The sequence below is a fragment of the Octodon degus genome, unplaced genomic scaffold (assembly GCF_000260255.1).
Source record: "Octodon degus isolate 3935 unplaced genomic scaffold, OctDeg1.0 scaffold00068, whole genome shotgun sequence".
Lineage (NCBI taxonomy): Eukaryota > Metazoa > Chordata > Mammalia > Rodentia > Octodontidae > Octodon > Octodon degus.
In genome coordinates this window covers 7,172,927-7,183,324 of record NW_004524644.1, presented here as the reverse complement: position 1 = coordinate 7,183,324, position 10,398 = coordinate 7,172,927, and positions in this window count along the sequence as shown.

Below are 10,398 nucleotides of genomic sequence, written 5' to 3'. Positions count from 1 at the left end.
TTATGGCACATATATTGTAACAGTATCCAGCCATTAAAAATAATGAAATCTCTTCATTTTCAATAAAATTAATGAAGCTGGAGTAAGTATGGTAAGTGAAGTAAATCAAGCACAGAAAAACATGTACTACATGGATTTGTGCATATATGGAATAAAAAAGTGGCATCATAGATGCAGATATACGATAATTGTCTTCAAATGAAGGGACAAGTGAAAAGGCGATGGAAATATCAGTTATTGAGAACAGAGTTACAGTTAGACAAAAGAAATGCATTCTAGTGTTTTATTGCATGATAAGGTGACTATAATCAACAGTACTGTACTGCAATTTGCAAAATCCTAGTAGAGAAAATTCTGATTTGTCACAAAAATGCAAATGATTGAATTCATATAACTGGTAAATCTAACTTGATTATTACTTAACATATACAAATAAGAATATAATAAACTGTATCCCACAAATGTATGATTCTATGCACTGAATAGAAATAAAATGAAATGTAAAATTCTACAAATTTACCTTTAATTTTTTAAATGTATTTAGTACAGGATTTATACGTTCTAACTACACAGATCAGACTCGAAGTGATCCTCCTGTTTCCAGCCTCCTAAGCACTGGGATTCCAGGGGCACCCTACCACACCCAGTCTCGATTGCCATCTAGCATGCCCCAGGGGCTAGGGATCAAACCCCAGTCCCTGCGTCTGTCTAAGCAGGTGCTGTAGTCCATTGAGCTATATGGCTGGACCTTAAAATTTTTTTAGGTTGACACACATGACATGTGCTTTTAGTATACAGTGAATGCTTGCATTGGAAAAACTATTACCTTAAAAGACTCATCAACTCCATGAATCCCTCTCAAAATGCACTCTTTTGCTTCAGTCATGCTATTCTTCTCGCTACTTTCTGGAGCAGTTCTGGAACTCTTCTTTCATAGTATCTTTATCAGGTATGCTCAAAATTCAGTGAATAGTGCTGAGGAATGTCAAACAGCCTAAATGAAGGCTCCAAAAACATTCAATTCATCTTTTCCCACCTTTTCACTACATGTTACTTTCATAGGGCTTTCATCTCTTCCTCAAAATCAAAATTACCATAAAAGTTAAATATTTGAATCAACTCCGAAAGCCCACACCACCACAATGGTGAAAATGAAAGATACTCATAAAGGAGAACTGCGAATACTGCTACAGAAAGAACCAGGCACGAGACAGGCACTCAAAGTGAGGCAAAATATTTTGAGTTAGAGTAATGACACTGAGTATATTACTGTCATATTATTTTTTAGAAAACATATTCACTGTATTTTATGCATCTATTGGTCCATCAATTGATAGATCCTCATTATCCTAAATATAATAAGTTTACTAAATTTATCATTGAAAAAAATCACTGAGCAAGATCTTCAATTCCAATAGTAGCCTTTGATAACTACTTTCAGCACCGTAAGCATTTTCTCTTTGTTTCCCAATCATATTTCAAAACTATTAAACATTTCACAGTTTCAGAACTGTAGGAAAATTTCTGATTGAATGAGTATTCACTTTGCCAGCGAATACATTAAAAAGATGCTGACAACATGAGCATAATTTAATCTTAATTATAATCTCTATTTTCTTCATTATATATGAAGATATCACATGTTTGAAAATCACAAATATTTGAAAAAGTGAAAGGTGTATGAATTGCCACTCTGTTACAACTTCCCCCATTTATTTTATAACTTAATACTTAATTCAATGGTAAACTTCTCTTGTATTTGAGAACTCTGTTCCCTTGCATCTTTTTTTTTCAGTCACATACAAACAGAAAATGTGTTGAGCCCTTCTCCCTTACATGAACACTACAACCCCACTCCTTCATGAATATTCCTTCACAGTAAGCATCCTGTGTGAGGGCAGGTATGCAGGGCGGCCACATTACCTTTCCTGTAACACACCCTAGCAAGTAAAAGTCTGTTGTACATGTGTTGGTTCTGCTTGTTTGTGAGATGCTTTTAAAAGGTACGACTTTTATTACTACTAAAATCTACACTCAAAAAGCATTTTTAAACTTGCATGTTAAAACTTAGAGAGCCAGGTTTTGTTTTCTCTACTCTTACTGGAAATAAATTTCATACAGAAAATAATGAGTGATCATGCTGTTCAGGTAAAATTCAGTTATTTTATTTGTTACAGAGGCAATTATTTAAAGAATGGTTAAAACACATGTTTTAAATTGTCATGTGAATTGTGAGAGTCTCACACAACTATTTGCCCAGCATTGATAAAAATATAGACATTGTGACTCACTGTAGTTACCAGTTTAGCAAATCTCATCTAAGGTCATCACTTTCCTGCTTTATATTTTCTCATGGTGCTTTTACTAAATAATTTTATTTTCAAAATTTTGTTCTGAGAACAAACAAATTTACATATTTTTGTTTAAACACTGTTCTAATTATTTATGTTTCAGGCTGCTTTAAGGTAGTTATGTCCATATTTTGCTACTGTTTTCATACTTCATTGTGTAATTTGGGGGATGCAATAAAGCAATATTCTAGTTACATTAAGAATGTAGATTTAAGACTGGCATGGAGACACACACCAGTAATCCCAGCACTGGGGAGGCTGAAAACAGGAGGATTACTATGAGTTCAAACTGTGTAGTGAGACTCAGTACCAAATACATAAATATAAAAAAGAATGTACATTTAACAAATTTATTTAATAAAATACAATTTACATAAAAATACCTTTGTCGAGATACATTGGTCCATGAATGTTAACCTACATCCAAAATTCTAACACATGTAGTCTATTATTCAGAACTTCATAATGGATATAATGGAATTTTTCTGCAAATAAGTCAATTTCAAATTTCAACTGTACAAAATATATCTGAACAAAAGTTTTCATTTTTTCCAAATCCATGCAAAATTGTCGTGTTCTCATTAGACAAATGATCGTCCCAGAAATCTGCTTTAGGATGCTGACTCTGGACAGTGCAAAGTCATTCTTCTGAGGAGAGGCATAACTTTGCCAAGCAAAAGGCAGTCCACAGAATATTCCAAAGACTTAGGTGATAAACAATCGGGCATCTATATGTACAGAGAAACTGGTAATGTGGTGAGACAGATGTAGAAGAAATGGTAAAGAGACACTTGCAGCCAAAGTGTCTTTGGTGTGAGAATCTGTAATTTTCAGCTCCCACCAGTAGCATCACTGTAAGCATTCTATTCCAGCATCTATTACTACTATTCTACTGAAACAAGAGGATAGCACATAATCTCCATGCCACTCTACACAGCCATAAGTTATCTGTTGCATCCAGTTTGCTAGGTTATTGACAGCAATGGACTCATAAGAAACCCTCTTCCTTCAGTTTCCATGACACCATATTTGCATCATTCCTATACCCAAACATGCAACTGAGCCTGACTCAGAAAAGTGAATTGGCTCCTCAAAATTATGATTTTCAATCATTGTAATTACCTGAAGTTAAAAATCTTGATTAATATACACATACTTTGCTCCTCTTTTCTTTCTTATCTCAGTGGATCTACCATCAGTGATCCTATTACTCAAGTACTTTTTTCTTCATTCATCCATCATTGAAACCAGTCAATCAGCACCATCTCTGAAATATATCCAATATTTATCTCTACTGTTACCACTCAAAGCCAAATCACCATTAACTATCAAATAGGCTGCTTCAGAAGCCTCTTAGCTTCTTCATTAGTTTGTAAATCCATTTTTTACATGAGAATCCAGATTGATGTGTGTAACTCTATGAAAGACCTAAAAGAAATCCACATCCTTAAGCCTCTGGATCACCAGCTCATTAGGCTTCAGCCTTATGTCCTCTCCATTTGTTCCTACACTACAATAAATGTGGCTCCACCTTGGTGATTTTACACTTTGCATTTTAGAATAAATGTCTTCTGATTGTCACATGCTATTATCTTTTGATTTATTTGAATCTTAACTATAAAATCTTCTACTTATTGAAACATTCTCCAATCATTTAAACCATCATTCTGGTCTCCTTTAATGTGTTTACCTGTCTAGACTTCTCTACAATAGCTTTCCTTATCCAAAATTAGGTTTTGGTTATTCAACTGTAGTTTCTATACTAAAAGGCAAGTTTCATAAATCCTGCAAGTTTTATTTGTCATTATATCAACAATGCCCAGAAATTCATTAAAAAATAATAAATATTTGTTGCATAAATGTTAAATTAAACAATTAACAGTATGCGATACAATGAATAACAGGGAGAAATAACCATGCCTCAAGCAGGGAGACTAAATGACTAATTAAATAGAGATGATATTAATGTGGATCCAGACAGCGGATGCTGTTTATAAAAGGCATCTTGAGTTGGCTGAAAAAGAGGTGGCAGGATTATCTAAGTACTGACTTTCAAAAGTAGGAGTGTAATGGAGAGCGAGGGACAAAAATACAGAACTGAATTTACTGGCATGCAATTATAACTGAAGTGGATGAGCTCACTAAGGTGAATAATGCAGAAGACAATGACGAGCAGCAAATGTCAGAGATTGGGAAATGTTCAGAGTTAGGGAACTGTGTGCCAGAGGAGAAAGGTGAGCTCAAATTCACATCTTCACCAAGTATGAGGAGAAGAGATTTAGTAAAAGGAGCAAAGGCTCGGCAACACCAAGCCCAGTGAGTGCTCAGCAACTACTGCCAGGGATGAAAACTGAGAAGTGTGAGCTAGGGGTGGACAGTGATGTCTGAGGCCAGCTTGCCAATGTTGAGGAGGCAGAGCCAGATGACACCATAGTCACAGTGAACACAGAGTACTCTCTCAAAGCATGCCACTACTTGGTAGAAAAGGGTATGGAAAAACAATTTGACAATACTTTTACCAGAAGAGCAGCTTAAACATGCTTTTAAAGAAAGAAAATAGGTCAAAGTGGGAGGATTAATGGTGAAAGCCAGAGTATAGACAAATAGGTACCGATAGAAGGACAATGAAGTGACTGAGGTTATGTACTGAAAATAGTGAGGGGTTTTATCAGCTAAATATGTCATAAATGGTGTATCTGATACACAACCATGTGCTACAGATGGAAGTGCTGTGAAGACCAAGCTAGCAAGAATGCTTCACATGGTAGTGTATGCTCCGAACCACTAACGAGCTCTGCTTGGCAGAGTCACCAATTATTGATTATTGGGGACAAATTTTTTAGCCGTATTACAATTATCTGTTTATTCACTCTCTCCATATTGCCATATCTATCCGATTTAAAGCAGAAATTTAGCTAGCAGAAAATTACCCAAAATTCATGCTTTCACATTTCAGTTTTGATCTACCTTTGTTAAAATAGCACTACATGCCACATGGTCGAGACTGGTGCTATTAGTACTTCTTTTTCTATCCCAAGTATGTGCTCATTTCAGATGATATGTAGTATGATTCAAAGACATCCTTTATAAAATACATAACATAACATAACATAACATAACATACCTCATCTTAATAGTGACTTGAGAAATACACAGAAATTCATAATGAAACAGCAAGTGGACAGCAGAATTTACCCACATGTGAGGTTTGTGAGGTTTAGTTCGTTGGAGTAAGTTGCTGTCCACAGACAATGCATAGAAGGCTGCAGACTTCTCTCCATACTGTTAACATGTGTTACCTCTTTTAATCCTCACAGCAAGATAAGATGAGAGTATTTCATAGTTCTCATTTAGCAGATAAACTAGGAGACTTAAAAATTAATTAACTTGACTAAGATAATAGCAGCAAGTAGTGGAACTTAGTATTAAAAGCAGATAATTTGTACAATTTTAAGGTATTCATGAGTGCAGAAGTAAAATGATTATGATGTGATTTAGGAGACAAATGAAACCAGTGGGAGACTTTAAGCTAGGATGAAAAGGAAAAGACAAGAGTTGAACCCAAGGGCAAAACATTTGTTCGATAGACAGAAGGGGCTGATTGAGTGGGCAGATGAAAGACTATGGTCAGAAAAAGGGATTTCAAAGTTCGCAGCTACGTTCCTAAAATCAGGATGAATACTTAAGCTCTGGGAAGCAGCCATAATTGTGAGTGCCTGGTACACATTAGAAAAGCTAATGAATGTGTTGGAAAGTTAAAAATTCAGGAATGTATGAGCCAGTAAGTTAAATGGAAAAGTATTTATGCGGTATTTTCAAAAAGTGTAAGATTAATTTTATCTTCTTTGATATCAATTTATCTTTTGCTTTTGAGCTCATTCATTTATCTTGCACCCATTACCTGTAGTAGTAGCTGGACAACAATGCATTTTTATATTTTCTGGTCCTTTGTATATCTCCTTGAGTAAAAATAAGTTGATTGTGCTTCTATGGCTTCTAAGTTTGATAATAAGTTGATAGTTTGTAGCAGAAATAGTTACCTAGAAAAAAATCACTCATTTTTGCAATGACAAATCTTATGACTTTATCTTTATTATCTTGGGTCAAATTTCCCATATTAACTTTTGAGTGCTGGTCCTAAGGAATTTCAAATAAAAAATGAGATCAAAGAAACTCTCTCTCTCTCTCTCTCTCTCTCTCTCTCTCTCTCTCTCTCTCTCTCCCCCTCCCCATCTTTTCAATACTGATGTTTGAAACCAGGGCCTTGAGCAAGCTACGCGAGCATTCTACCTCTGACCTACATTGCTACCTTCTCTTATTTATGAAAAATATAAAATGCATAAACATAGATAAATTCCCATCATAACTGAATGCTATATTATTAAAAAACATTTTGTGCTCAATAAAAGGCAAAGTTAAAAAGGATATAAACATGCTAACCAATTCTGTTATATATTCATTAATATGAAAATGACAAAACCATAACCTCATAATGCACTTGTGCATGCAAATATACAGAACAGACTATTGTACTGTTAAGCACAAGGGCCTGAGTTCAATCCCCAGTTCCACAAAAAAAATGCTCAAAACAAATGGAATGAGAAAAAAAGTTGTATGGCATGATTCTTGATAGATATTTTTCTTTTACTATTTTGCACCAAATATTTATTACAAAATTATAATACCAATAATATAGATATATTGACATTTAAGAGTGTGAAAAGAGATAAATGATGCCTTATGAAATAATCTTAATAAAAAGAAATAATTTTAGGCAAAGGTTTTGTCAATATTGTTTTAAAAATACACACACACACACACACACAGTAGAATTTCCTGATTTTAACACCAAATATTGAAAAGAAACATTTAGAAATGTAAAACTGAATATGTAATAAATTCATTTTCCTTGGTAATATAAAATATCTATTAATGTGTTCTAAATATTTTTTGTGTAATTACCAATCAAAATGTTAAGTGTAGTCAAAACTTATCATCAATACAAACATAGATTTATATACTCACTAATTCAACTTAAATTTTCAGCAGTGGCCAAGAGACTCAGAATCTATATGATCCTTATAATAAAAAATAATTATCCACCAACCTAATTATGTAGTAAAGGAATATTTCCTTTGATTTATTCAGAAACTTTATTTCCATCTGATTTCCTTCAGTAGAAGCAGATTTTATAACAAGAAAGGAAACTTATTTTAATCAAGTGATATTGTTCACTCCTTTGTTTTTTCCAATAATTGCTAGACATTTGCTGCACAGGAAAAATTACCAAGACTGTCTTTAAAAGATTTTTTCCTTAGGTTAAAACAGGAAGGATTGTATTCATAATAAACTGAAACAACTTCATTTGACTTATGAGAGAAACAGTAATAAACCCTTATCACCAATATGTAACACCTTGTGAGGAAGCAGCACTTTGGATTCAGGATTAAAAATGATATTTGACAATTTTCTTTTTACTTAATTTAAAGATAAGTAGGAAATGTTATTACGTGTCGCTAATAGGTGGCCGTGGATAAAAGCATTTCCCTTGGTTATTGACTTAGTTTGCCAAAACTTCCCCTTAGATATATCAGTGTACAATACATTGAAAACTGCTTATTGTTGGCCTATTAAAATAAATTTCCCTTGTACTTAGTTGTACTTCAGTGATCAAAGACCCTAATTTTTAAAATTTAGATATATTGATAAAACAACTTTAAAAGGTTTGGAAAATAAACAGATAACCCTGAAAGTCAGTGTTAACATTCAGTAAATATCATTGAGTGACCTTAAACTTTTCTAACCTTCTGTCCTTAAATATCTCTACTTCTACAACTTGAAAATTTCCTTGTTTGTGTGGACTTTTTTTCTAGACAGCAAAACTGTCCAGAAACTGTTAGTTTCCTATAGTTTGGGTGATGCCCACGAACACTATAGACATATTTTTAAACCTTACTTGAAGTTTCAAGATTGCTTTTGTGGACAATTCCAAAATACCTATCACATTTCATATTGAATGCTATTTACAAAACAGTAGCACATTCTCCCAACACCCTTCAGAGATCACAAAATGAATTCTCAAGTGAAAAATTTCAACCAAAATGATATTTTCTCTGAACTATAGTAAACAGTTTGGTTGGAGGATTTTCCTGTCCAACTTTGGTTTGGGAAATATTTAATTTGCTTCTGGCAGTATTAGTCCCGTTTAATCTGCAAGTGCTTAATCGTACATAGAAGAAGAAGCAGAGAAAACTTGGCTCACAGAATCTTTTATTCATTCCAGGTAAATTTATGGTATTCATTATTCAATGTCCAAGTCTAATTAGACTCCAACTGGAATCCTCAAAAAAATAATAAAATAAAGTAAAGAAGGGAAGCCTAAATTAGTGAACTTATCATAAAATATTATCTTCATCATTCTCCCATCTGCTTGTGTTTATATCTCTTTATATCAACATATGCATCCCAACATGTACATTAATATGGAAACAGAAAATTTCCTGTTTTGCTGAGACCCTTGGAATATTTTAAGGTTATCAAGATAGCAGCCAAGATGGTTGAATAGATGTGCTTTGTACATGATTTGGATACAAAGAAAGAACCAAAATAACAAGGAAAAATTTCATTTTGAGGCCAGTGATTGAGGAATAGCTCTGGAAATCTGAGAGGAATCTAAGCAGCCAGGAAAGTCAGAAAAGTAACCAAGAAAAGAACAAAACAAACCACAACTTCAACTCAGCCTGGTGAAAGTGGGGAAACTTGGAGTAGAGGGAGGGAAGGCTCTGCCTTGCCACTGGGCTGTGCTGAGGAGAAGATTAAAATAAAGTGCAAGAAACGGCAGCTCTAGTAGCAGAAGTGAGTCCAAGCTTCAGAATTCAATGTCCCATGGTCCTCACAACTTAGGACCTGACTGATCTAAAAATGATTGTTTGCTCTGTTGCCTGATAACAACTGACCATCTCTCAGTCTCTCTCTCTCTCTCTCTCTCTCTCTCTCTCTCTCTCTCTCTCTCTCTCCCTCTCTCTCATTTTTTTGTGGCATAGGATCTCACTAGGTCACCATGTTGCCATGACATCAGCGGACAAGAGAACATCTCTGATGAATGGACTCAAGCTCGTTATTCTCCTGTCTCAGCCTCGAGTCATAGAGATCTGTAATCTTTGTGGCATTAAACAGTAGAACAAAATCCTATCACATATTGTGCACAAGACAGGTATGGCTTGTACTTGGAGTATAAGCCTCTGACACAAATGCAGCTGGGGTGATCAGGCTCCTTACCCTCTGAAAGAAGGGACTTACTTCCTGTGGCTTTGTTGGGTGAGAAATTCTGGTAATCTTCCATTCATCACAGGCATGCTTCTCAGAGATATTCCCTTGTCCACGATATCACTGCCTAGAATCCAGTATGCTACCTGGTGGGCAACAATGTCAGAAGCTGCTAAGTTACTGGTCCAGCAGGCATCATCATCTTGTATAAACATCCTGGCCCTAAGCAAAGGCTGAAAGACCTTCAATGCTCAAACTGTTCCAAAAGAACAAGAATAAGGTAGAAAAAACATAGAATAGCTCCAACAAACAAACAGGCCAACTTAACACAAAACCACAATATTGAATAAACCATAGTTTTAAAATTAGCAACATATCTGAGTGTAAAGCTAAATAGAATTTGCTTCATGGGATAAGAAAGTGAGGAGAGGGCCAGCTAGATAGCTCAGTGGACTAAGCACCTGCTTAGGCAAACACAGGGACCAGAATTTGATCCCTGGCCCCACATGCTGCACCAACCCCACCCCTAGGCACGCTGAGCTGGCCACTGACTCTGCAGTGGCACATGCCTGTGATCCTAGTGATGGGGAGGCTGAAAACAAAAGGATCACTGTGAGTCTGAGCTGTGTAGTGAGACCTTGTACCAAATACCAGAAGGAAAGAAAGAAGAAAGAAAGAAAGAAAGAAAGAAAGAAAGAAAGAAAGAAAGAAGGAAGGAAGAAAGAAAGAAAGAAAGAAAGAAAGAAAGAAAGAAAGAAAGAAAGAAAGAAAGAAAGAAAGA